The sequence below is a fragment of the Hyaena hyaena genome, unplaced genomic scaffold (genome assembly GCF_003009895.1).
Source record: "Hyaena hyaena isolate Hyena2069 unplaced genomic scaffold, ASM300989v1 scaffold_1881, whole genome shotgun sequence".
Taxonomy (NCBI): Eukaryota; Metazoa; Chordata; class Mammalia; order Carnivora; family Hyaenidae; genus Hyaena; species Hyaena hyaena.
The window spans coordinates 1594-14403 of record NW_024082508.1 but is presented as its reverse complement, the minus strand read 5'-3'; the positions used below and the strand labels follow the sequence as shown (position 1 = coordinate 14403).

General features: G+C 35.6%; 1 pseudogene; it reads right to left on the bottom strand.

The window, feature by feature from the left end:
* Positions 1 to 287: 287 nt before the first annotated feature.
* On the bottom strand, positions 288 to 762 carry LOC120226870 (annotated as a pseudogene).
* Positions 763 to 12810: the final 12048 nt, after the last annotated feature.

The window sequence follows — 12810 nt, the reverse complement described above, 5'->3', positions numbered from 1 at the left end:
TCGTGTCAATGAAATAAAAAAAAATAACTCTATACTGAGCAAACAACCTTATTAAGCTTGTCTCAAACTTTATTCCCAGATTTCTTAAGCCTAGTTAGCTGCACATAATGAATTGTGTGTAAACAAATACTAAAAAGAACTGCAGTATTGAAGAGGCTTTGTCTTAAACTTATTAGAGATCTAGATTTTATCAGACCCCGAGCTAAAATTTAAAAAGCAGTCATAATAGAAAATAGCAGCTCCTGGCAACTTCTTCAAGTTTTATCTTCTTCAGAAGTTGACTCAATTCAGTTTGCTTTATTCTTGGAAGCTTCATCAAAATTGTCCACAAGATCTGGAACTTCATCACCATCATCGTCTCTGGTAACAAGTTGTGCTTATCCATCCAAAGATTGTTTGGGCAGAGATTCAGCCAATCTTCTGCAACTAGTCCGACTTTTTGCATCAAGTTGGTTTAAGATACGGGGTATCATTTCTGTAAGGTACTTTGTCTCAGCATGGCCTGTAATAATAAAAGTATTCACTGCCAGGGATGCCTGAACTTAAGGGTTGTTAAGGTGGATCACTGTACCTTGGTTTGTGAACATATTTACTTCTTCAATACAAACAATAGAGGTGTTATTTACCCTTAACTTCTTTAAGGAAAACTGAATTTTTTTTATCATCTTCTGTAGCTGTACTATGAACCATCTTCTTTTGGCAGGCTGTTCCTTTCCCACCAATGTGCACCTGTGATTGCAGTTTATAACCACTAAACCAGCCCTACAAGAAATGTTAAAGCAGACTCTTTTAATGGAAAGGAAAGACTATAAGTAAGAGTAAGAAAAGGAAAAAAACACAAACACCATAAAAATAAATACACTTGTAAAGATCAGCCAAGAGATTGACTGAGCCATAAACCAAGAACGGGTGGTGGGTGGATGGAGAAAAGTAAAGAATGAGATCAACTTAAGTAACAACCAACTTAAAATAGACTGCTATATGCAGAAAATATTATATACAAACTTAATGTTAACCACAAATAAAACATCACAAAAAGATATGCAAACAATAAAGAAAAAGTCACCCAAGTATATCACTAAAGAAAGCCAAAAAACCATGAAAGAAACCAAGAGAAGAAATGGTCAGAGAAATACTATAAAACCAACACAAAACTAAAAAAAATGGCAATAAATACCTATCTATCAATAATTACTTGGAATTAAATAGGATAAATGGTCCAATCATAAGACATAAGGAGATAGAGTAGATAAAAGAACAATATCTTTCTATATGCTGCTTATAAGAGACTAACTTCAGGCCTAAAGACACCTAAAGTTTGAAAGTGAGGGGTTAGAGAAACATTTATCATTCAAATGGGTGCCAAAAGAAAGTCAGAGTAGTGAGACTTACATTAAACAAAATAGACTTTAAAACAAAGACTGTTACAAGGGATAAAGAAGGACACTATATAATAATATAGGTGGACAACCAAACAAGTTCTAAAAATTGTAAATATTTACACACCCAACATGGAGCCTCCTAAATACATAAAATACTTAAAAAGAAACTTCAAGGAACTGGTAGATAGTAATACAATAATACCACGGGACTCTAACACCTCATTTACATCAATGGACAGATCGTCCAAACAGAAAATCAAAAAGGAATCAATGGATTTGAATCCACTGGACCAGATGGATTTAACAGATATACTCAGAATATTCCATCTTAAAATAGCAGAATACACATTCTTTTCAAGTGCACATGAAATACTCTCCAGAATAGATCTCATATTAGGCTACAAAACAAGTCTCAACAAATTCAAAATGATCAGTCATATGATGCATCTTTTATGACCACAATACTATAAAACTAGAAATCAACCACAAGAAAAAATCTAGAACGACCACAAATAACATACTGCTAAACAATGAATGGGTCAACCAAAGAATCAACGAAAGTAAAGGAAGCAAGGCAGGCAGACTGAACACAGGGTGAAAAAAGGGATCTGAGGGAGACACCTAGGTCACATGAGGGGAAAAGGTTTACTCTCCTGGGAGGGCTCCTTGGATAGCAGTGGATGTGAATTCCCCTCTTCAAGGACAAGAGAGCTGGCTGAAGCCATTTCTGTTTCTTGTCCTCTTAGGATAAATTAACTTCATTAAACAGCACAGCACCAGCACTCATGGTTTTACCACTTAAACCAAGCCTCACCCCCTGAGCTCTGCAGGTGCTATTTTTCTGAGGAAAGTGTGCCTGAGAACCTATGAGGTGGACTCCTCCTGCCAAGACCAGCAGAAACACCTGACATGTACCACATCTACTGACCATAGAGTTCTCCAAAGCTTCAGTTCTAGTGGAAGTAGCATCAGATCTCTTTTAATAAGAATGCTAGAGCCCAGCTAGGTAAAATTTAACACATTCTAGTCAAGGTCCAAACACTACCCACTGCAGACAAGGAGAAACTCTGCAGAGGACTTACAAGAGGGAAAGAGCAGCTAAAACACAGGAGCAGAATGCAGGCATCATATGTCAGGGACACTTTCTGGAATACCAAACCCTGGAAAGTATATGATCTCTTCTTTCACTTTTACTTCTTTTACTCTTAGCACCAAGAAAAATAACAAGAATTCTTAACACAGAGAAGAATTCGACCTAAACAGAATGCCAGGATGGAGGAATTCATCCCCCATCAACCCCCCCAAAAATAACAAGGAAAGGACACAGCCAGGGATCCATTGAAACAGATTTAAGTAATATGACTGATCTAGAATGTAAAGAAACAATCATAAGAATACTAGCTAGGTTTCACAAAACATAGAAGACAGCAAGGAGTCCCTTACTGCAGAAATAAAAGACCTAAAAAAGAGTTGGGCCAAATGAAAAATGCTGAGATATGAAACTGACTGGGTGTAACGACCACAAAGATGGAAGAAGCAAAGGAACAAATAGATGATACAGAAGATAAAATTATGGAAAATAATAAAACTGAAAAGAAGAGGGAAGGAAAATATTAGATGATGAACATAGCCTTATAGAATATAGTGACTCCATAAAATGTAGGTGCATTCATATTATAAGAGTCACAGGAGAGGAAGAGAAAGGAAAGGGAGAAGAAGTTTTATTTGAGAAAATTATAGCTGAAAATGGCCCTAATCTGGTAAAGGAAACAGACATCCAAATCCAAGAGACAAAGAGATCTCCAAACAAAATCAGCCAAATTAAAAAAAAAAAAAAAACACCAAGACATGTCATAGGTAAATATGGAGATAAAGAAAAAATCCTGAAAGCAACAAGACAAAGGAAGTCCCTAACTTACAAGAGAAGACAAATAATGGTAGCAGCAGACCTCTTCACAGAATCTTGGCAAGCCAGAAAGGAGAGGCATGATATATTCAACGTGATAAATGGGAGAAATATATAGCAAAGAATACTACGTCCAGCAAGACTGTCAGTCAGAATAGGAGAGATAAAGATTTTCCCAAATAAACAAAAAGTAAAAGAGTTCATGACCACTAACCCAGCCCTTCAAGAAATACTAAAGGGACTCTTTGGGAAAGAAAGACAAAAGCAACAAAGACTAGAAAGTAATGAAGAAAATCTCCAGAAATGATGACAAAACAAATAATAAAATGACACTAAATTCATATCAAACAACAATCGCTCTAAATCTAAATGCTCCAATCAAAAGATATACAATGTCAGAATGTATATGAAAAATAAGCCCTATCTATATATTGCTTACAAGAGACTCATTTTAGACCTCAAGACACCTGCAGGTTGAAAGGGAGGGGATGTAAAAATATTTATCATGCAAATGGATATCAAAAGAAAGCCAGAGTAGCAACACTTATATAAAAAAAAACTAGATTTTAAACCAATGACTGTAACAAGAGATGAAGGGCACTACATCATAATAAAGGGGTCTACCGAAAAGAAGATCTAACCATTGTAAATATTCATGCCCCCAACTTGAAGCACACTAATATATAAAATATTTAATAATAAGCATAAAGGAAATAATTGATAATAATACAATATTTAGTAGGGGAATTTAACACCCCACTTACATCAAAGGACAGATTACCCAAGCAGAAAATTAACAAGGAAATAATTGCTTTGATGGCACACTGGATAGAAGAATTTTACAGATATATTCAGAACATTCCATCCTAAAGCAGCAGAATACATTATTTTGAAGTAGACATGGGACATTGTCCAGAATAAACACATACTAGGTCACAGATCAGGCCTCACAAATACAACAAGATTGAGATCACATTATGCATATTTTCTGACCACAATGCTATGAAACTTAAAGTCAATCACACACACAAAATTGGAAGTTACAGAAAATCCTACTAAAAACTGAATGTGTTAACCAAGAAATTAAAGAAGAAAACTTTTTAAAAACATGGAAACAAATTATAATGAAAATATAGTTGTCCAAAATTTTGAGGATGCAACAAAAGTGATCATGAGAGGGACGTATATAGCAATACAGGACTACTTCATGAAGCAACAAAAATATCAAATATACAACCTAAACTTGCGCCTAAAGGAGCTAGAAAAGGAATAGAAAATGAAGGCTAAAGTCAGCGTAAGAAGGGAAATGATAAAGTTTAAAGCAAGCATAAAGGATATAATTTCAATTTAAAAAACAATAGAGCACATCGATGAACCAAGAGCTAGTTCTTTGAAAGAATTAATAAAACACTTAGCCAGACTTTTCAAAAAGAAAAGAGAGGTCCTAAGTAAAGAAAATCACGAATGAAAGAGGAGAGATCACAACCAATAAAACAGAAATATGAATGATTAGAAGAGAATATTATGACAAATAATAGCCAACAAATTGGAAAACCTGGAAGAAATTAATAAATTCCTAGAAACATACAAACTACCAAAACTGAAATAGGAAGAAATAAAAAACTCAAATATAGTGATAACCAACAAAGAAATTAAATTGTAATAAAAACTCTCCCAACAAACAAAATTCCAGGGCCAGATGGCTTCACAGGGGAATTCTACCAATCATTAAATGAATAGTTAAAACTTACTCTTCTCTACCTGTTCCTAAAATGAGAAATGGAAGGAAGATTTCTAAACTCATTCTATGAGGCCAGCATTAGCTTGATATGAAAACTAGGCACTAGAAAAAGCGATTTACAAGCCAATACACCTGATGAACTTGGATTCAAAAATTCTCCACAAAAGACTAGCAAATAGAATTCAACAGTACATTAAAGGAATCATTCAACACAATGAGGTGGGATTTATTCATGGGATTTATTCAGTAAGTGCAGTCGGTATTCGCAAATCAACATGATACACCACATTAGTAAAAGAATGGATAAGTACAATAGGATCCTTTCAGTAGATATAGAAAAAGCATTTGACAAAATACAACATCCGTTCTCGATTAAATCCCTCAACAAAGTAGGAATAGAGGTAACATACCTCAGCATCATAACAGCCATATATGAAAGGGGTGCCTGGATGGCTTAGGTGGTTAAGTGTCTGACTTTGGATCAGATCATGATCTCATGGTTTCTGAGTCCAATCCCCATGTTGGGTTCTGTGCTGACAGGTCAGAGCCTAGAGCCTGCTTCAGATTCTGTGTCTCCCTCTGTCTCTGCCCCTCCCCTGCTCGTGCTCTCTCTCTCTCTCTTTCTCAAAAGTAAATAAACATTTTTTTTAAAGGCCATATATGAAAGACCCACAGCAAATGTAATCCTCAAAAGGGAAAAAACTAGAGCTTCTCCTATATAGGCAGTAACATAAAAGGATGTCAATTCACCATTGTTATTTAAAATAGTACTGAAAGTGCTAACCTCACTAATTAGATAACTACAAGAAATAAAAGGCATCCAAATAGGCAAGGAAGTAGTCAAGCATTCGCTATTTGCAGAAGACATAATACTCTGTATAGAAAATCTGAAAGACTCCACCAAAAAAAAATTGCTAGAAATGAGACATGAATTCAATAAAGTTGCAAGATGCAAAATTTATGTACAACATCTGTTGCATTTCTACACACCAATAATGGAACATCAAAAAGCGAAATCACGGAATCGGTGCCATTTAAAATTACACCAAAAACCATATAAATAAATAAACCTAACCAAAGAGGTAAAACATCTGTACTCTGAAAACTATCGAATACTTATGAAAGAAATTTAAGAGGACACAAAGAAATGGGAAAATATTCCACACTCCTGGACTGGAAGAACAAATATTGTTAAAATGTCTATACTACCCAAAGCAATCTACACATTTTATGCATTGCCTATCAAAGTACCAGTAGCATTTTTCACAGAAAATGAACAAACAATCTTAAAATTTGTATGGAACCACAAAAGACTCCAAATTGTGAAAGCAACCTTGAAAAAGAAAAACAAAGCTGGAAGCGTCACAATTCCAGACTTCAAATTATATTACAGAGTTGTAGTGATCAAGACAGTATAGTACTGGCACGAAAACAGACATATATTTCAGTGGAACAGAATAGAAAACCCAGAAATGGACCCACACCTTTATGGTCAACTAATCTTCAAACTAGGGAAGATTATCCAATGGACAAAAAAAGTCTCTTCAGCAAATGGTTCTAGGAAAACTGGATAACAACATACAGAATGAAACTGGACCACCACTTTCTTACACCATACACAAAAATAAATTCAAAATAGATGAAAGACCTAAACATGAGTCAGGAGCCATCAAAATCCTAGAGAAGAACACAGGCAGAAACCCCTTTGATATTGGTCATAGCAGCTTCTTACTAAACACGTCTCTGGAGACAAGGAAAGAAAACAAAAATGAACTATTGGAACTTAGTCAAGGTAAAAACCTTCTCCACAGCAAAGTAAATAATCAAAAAACAAAACTAAAAGGCAACCATTGGAATGGGAAGAGATATTTGCACATGACCTATCTGATAAAGGTTAGCATCCAAAATGGATAAAGAACTCATCAAAGTCAACATCCCCCCAAAACAATCTAGTTAAGAAATGGGGAGAAGACCTCCAGATGGCTAACAGACACATAAAAATAATCACAATATCATTGATCATCAGAGAAATACAAATCAAAACTATAATGAGGTAACACGTCACACCAGTCAGAATGGATACAATTAACAACATAGGAAACAACAGATGTTGGGGAGGATGTTGAAAAAGGGGAGCCCTCTTACACTGTTGGTGGGGATGCAAACTGGTATAGACACTTAGGAAAACAGTATGGAGGTTCTTCAAAAAGCTAAAGATACGACTACCCTAGCATCCAGCTATTGCACTCCTAGATATTTACCTAGAGGTTGCAAAAATACTGATTTGAAGGGACAATGCACCCTGGTATTAATGTCAGCATTATCAAAAATAGCCAAATTATGGAAAGAGCCCAAATATCTATCTATTGATGAATGGATAAAGAAGTTGTGTTACATATACAGAAAGGAATATTACTCAGAAATAAAAAAGAATGAAGTCTTGCCAGTTGCAATACTGTGGATGAAGCTAAGGTGCATTATGCTAAGCAAAATAAGACAAAGCAAGATATATACCATATGAATTCACTCATATGTGGAATTCAAGAAATGAAACAGGTGAATGTAAAGGACAAAGAAAGAGAGAGGCAATCCATAAAGTTAACTGTTAAGCATAGAGAACAGACTGAGGTTTGTTTGAGGGGAGGTAGAATAGGAGATGGGTTAACTGGGTGATATGTATTAAGGAGTGGACTTTTTGTGATGAGCACAGGGTGTTATATGTAAGTGATGAATCACTGAATTCTACTCCTGTAACTTATATTGCACTATATGTTAATTAACTGGCATTTAAATAAAAACTTGAAGCAAAAATTAAAAATAGAAGTACCCTAGGGCGCCTGGGTGGCTCAGTCCGTTGGGCATCCGACTTCTGCTCAGGTCATGATCTCACAGCTTGTGGGTTCAAGCCCCGCATTCCAGCTCTGTGCTGATGGCTAGCTTAGAGCCTGGAGCCTGCTTCAGATTCTGTATCTCCCTGTCTCTATGACTCTCCCTTGTTCATGGTGTCTCTGTCTCTCAGAAATAAATAAAACATTAAAAAATTATTAAAAAATAGAAGTACCCTATGATCCAGTATTTTCACTACTGGATATTTACCCCACAAATACAAAAACTCTAATTCAAAGGCATATGTGCACCTCTATGTTTATTGCATCATTATTTATAATAACCTAACTATGGAAGCAACCCATGTCCATTGACAGATGTATGGCTAAAGAAGATAAAGATGAATGGATAAAGAAGAGGTGATATATTTGTTGGGATGAGCACTGGATGTTATATGGAAGCCAACTTGACAATAAACTATAATAATAAAAAAAGAGATAATTTATGTATATATAGAATAGTATTCAGCCATAATAAATAATGAAATCTTGCCATTTGCAGGAATATACATGATGTTTGTGAGTATAATGATAAAGGAAATAAGTCAGAAAAAGATAAATAACATATTCCACTCCCCAGTGGAAAATAAAAAATAAATCAAATGAGGGAAGAAAAAATAAGAGAGAATTACAAACCAAGAAACAGACTTTTAACTATAGAAAACAAGCTGATGGTTTCCAGAGAAGAGGTAGTGGGGTGGTTTGTGAAGTAGATGATAGGGATTTAAGAGCATACTCGGGGCACTTGGGTGGCTCATTCGTTGAGTGTCCGACTTTGGCTCAGGTCATAATCTCGCCATTCGTGGGTTCAAGCCCCGCATCGGGCTCTGTGCTGACAGCTCAGAGCCTGGAGCCTGTTTCAGATTGTGTCTCCCTCTTTCTCTGCCCCTCCCCCAGTCGTGCTCTGTCTCTCTATGTCTCAAAAATAAATAAACTATAAAAAATTTAAAAAAAGAGCGTACTTATCATGATGAGCACTGAGTAATTTATAGAATTGTTCAATCACTATACTGTATTCCTGAAACTAATATAACATTATGTGCTGAGTATGCTGGAAATAAAATTTAAAAATACTTAATAAAAAGATACATTTTTTAATATTCAAAATTTTAAAAAATATTCTAATTATTTTCTTTTCTTTTTTTATCTATTTTTTTTTTTTATTTCTAGAGAGAGAGAGTGAGCAGGGGAGGGTCAGAGAGAGAGGGTCAGAGAGAGAGGGAGTCACAGACCGAAACAGGCTCCAGGCTCTGAGCTGGCAGTCAGCACAGAGCCCGACGCGGGGCTCGAACCCACGAACCATGAGATCATGACCTAAGAGAAAGTCAGACGCTTAACTGACTAAGCCACCCAGGCGCCCCTTTTCTTTTCTTTTTTTTAAACATTTTTAATGTTTTATTTATTTCTGAGAGAGAGAGAGAGAGAGTGTGAGCAAGAGAGGGTCAGAGAGAGAGAGAGACAAAGAATCTGAAACAGGCTCCAGGCTCTGAGCTAGCTGTCAGCACAGAGCCTGACGCGGGGCTCAAACCCACGAACTGTGAGATCATGACCTGAGCCAAAGTTGGACGCTTAATCGACTGAGCCACCCAGGTGCCCCATCTAATTTTTTTCTAAAATAACTTACAGATTACATTTTTATTTTACCTCTCAGATGTTGAAGAAGTATTTGCTGCTTCCAGATTTTGAAATACAATTTTTACAGGAAATTATCTTCAGAATAAAATAAATAGGTATTGTTGTACTTACCCTCAAGATTGTGGTGAATATCAAAAGAAAATCATAGGCACAATGCTTTACTCATCATAGAAGCTAAATTTAAAGAGTTTTTTTCTATTGTGAAATTGCTATTAATAGTTTTTAATTTAATATACAAATTACAATACCTCACTTTGAATATATGAAACTAATTCCACCAAATTAGTTGTTTAGAAACTCAGATCTCATTCCCAGTACACATTCCAATAAATGTATTCTGTAAAAATAAAAACAAAACAAAAAAGAAAGGAGCAATATTGCATACATGCAAACCAATGAGGTATTTGAATTGTCAGCGGGACATTGTAAATTTATGCTTTGTAGTGTCTGCCTGTCTGGGGAACGAGCTGGGAATGATTAAAACCTTTAAACTTGGCCTCTATGAACTTGGTTCCTTGTAAATGAATAAGACAAAATATACTCTTCCTTATAATGGATTTAACTAAGGCATGTCTACATGATTCCAAAACCATAGGTTTGTCAGTCAGCTCAATAAAACATCCAGTATATTCAGTGGTAAGTATCCCCAGAAATGAGTCAATTTGTTTTGTAGCTCAAAAAATATTTATACATTTTTTTTTCTTTTTGCGAGTTGAATTTTCATTGTATGAAGAGAGCCTAAGTTTATGATTCCTAATCCAGGTTGTGTAACAATTCAAGTTGTCTTCAAGAATGTCAGGAGCTGTCAAACAATTCTCAAAACAAAAATACTTTTAATTCATTTCAAATAACAAAAATTATGCCAAACAGAATAGTTATTAGAAGACATGAACTCAAATACTTACTGTCACAATTTCAAAGCAGACCAGGAATACATGATCCAGCCAAAAACTATTACAGAGCTATTTTCTCTCTTTACTTTTTTAAATATTTTTTTTTAGAGAGAGAGAAGGGGGAAGAGGAGAGAAAGAGTGAGAGAGGGACAGAGAAACAGAGAGAGAACCTCAAGCAGGTTCCACGCTGTCAGCATAGAGTCCAGTGTGGGGCTAGAACTCACAATCCATGAGATCGTGACCTGATCTGAAATCAAGAGTCAGAAACTTAACTGACTGAGCCATCCAAGCCCATTTATTTTCTGTCTCTTTTAATGTTGATTAGTGAGATTTTTTTTTTTAGTGAGGTTTTCAGAAATGATGGTGAAACGTGCTGATTTCTAGTGGTGTGTGTATGTGTCTGTGTGTATGTGTGTGTGTGTGTGTGTGTGTTTAAACATGTGTTTGTTACCCTATTATTGTTTTTGGTGATAACACTTCAGATGATGTACATTCAATGTTTGTCATATTATTATTGTTGTTGATAACACTTTAGAAAGTGTCCATTCATTGTTCGGGATTTGAAAATAATTCTAGTTAGTAGTTATGTTTCCACCCATATGCAGGATGGTATTTTTGTGGAAAAAACAACTGTAGTAGGACTCTTGAAATTTGCTTGAGTTATTAATAAATGATGTTGATGATGATGATAGTGATTGATGATGGTAATACATTTTTAAAGTATTTTGATTTACAAACTAAAATGTTCAAGAATAACTAGCCATAAGTGGATGTAAATTCAGGATCTTAAATACTTTCCTCAAGACTTAGTCTCCCTACATCTGGCTCAGCATTTTTTTTTTTTTTACAAATAGTTTATTGTCAAATTAGTTTCCACATAACACCCAGTGCTCATCCCCATAAGTGCCCTCCTCCATGCCCATTCCCCCTCCCCTCCACATCCATCAGTTCTCAGTTTTTGTCAGCATTCAAGAGTCTCTCATGGTTTGCATTTGGCTCAGCTTTTATCTGTACTTGCTTTATGTGCCTTTCCCTGTGGCAACTTTTCCCCGTGCAGGCAGCCTCGTCCTACTTCGTGGCAACAACCCCAGGATTACTTCAAGCTAACAACCCAAACACAAAGAGGTGACCCAACAAAAATCCTAGAGTCAACTCTTACTTGCCTTGATTATGTCCATGTAAGTGAACAAATAGCTATGTTGTTGATCAATAATGGGCCATACTCCTTCTTCTGAGGCCAAAATATCCACTCAAACCCCATGAATTAAGAGAACTGGTGGGTCATTATTTCCTCATAAAAATTGAGAGTAATGGTAAATCAAAGTTATGTGAATAATGATGTCAGGCTGGCAAAAAATATATATATTTACTTAAGCAATATACTATGCATATTATGTATATGCATTGATAGTTCTTCACACACATACAAAAGTATATACAATGCACATATAATAATAATCTTAAATATTTATCAGACAACTGTAATATTCTGGGTACTGTGCTTATCAAATTTACCTTCGGGGGATAGGAGAGGAAGCTGGGGCTGTGTTAAGATGGAGCTTTGTTGAACCTAGATAAACAGGGTGGGAGAAAGAACATGAAAATGTTCCTGAAGTAAAAGCACACAAATAGAGTAGAGAAAGACATTCTATAGACCCTAAGATAGTTCTGGAAATTTTAGGCACTTTTATACATTTTCTCTACAATCTCACAACAAGCCTAGATAGGTTTTGTTAGCCCCATTTTTCAGGGGAAGAAACTGGACTCAGAAAGGCTAAATGATTTGCCCATAAGCACATAATTAATTAGAAAAAATAAAAGCTGGAATTTCAATGCAGATCTGTATAACTTGAAAACCTGTACTCTTCCCACTAAATTAGTCAGCTCTCATGATGTATATTGTACTTGTTATATACAATTTTATACAAATGAATAAATATGATACTTTGATACTAAGAAGTCAGGATGGCTTGAATGCAGTCTAGGTAGGAAGAACTGACACATGAAATCTGACAAAGGCAAAAACAATATTGGATCTTGAAAACCAAGCAGAGTGGAATCCCTCATTTGACAAGACTGTTGACAGCACTAACCACGTTAACATCCCAGAGCACCCTTGATCTCATCATTCCACCCCTCTGATTTCAAGATTACTATACCCTGGAAATTAAATATTGCTCTCATCATTGACACTACCTATAATGTGAGTAGAAAGTGTTACATTAGCTTTGAAAACCATTCTCAATAATGCTCCTTTACCATAGAAGTTAACGCTTAAGAATATCTCATTGGAGAACAAATCACAATCAAACAGAAATGCTGAACACACCCATTGCAACCAGTCAGCTCTGTCATACAGAAACTCAGA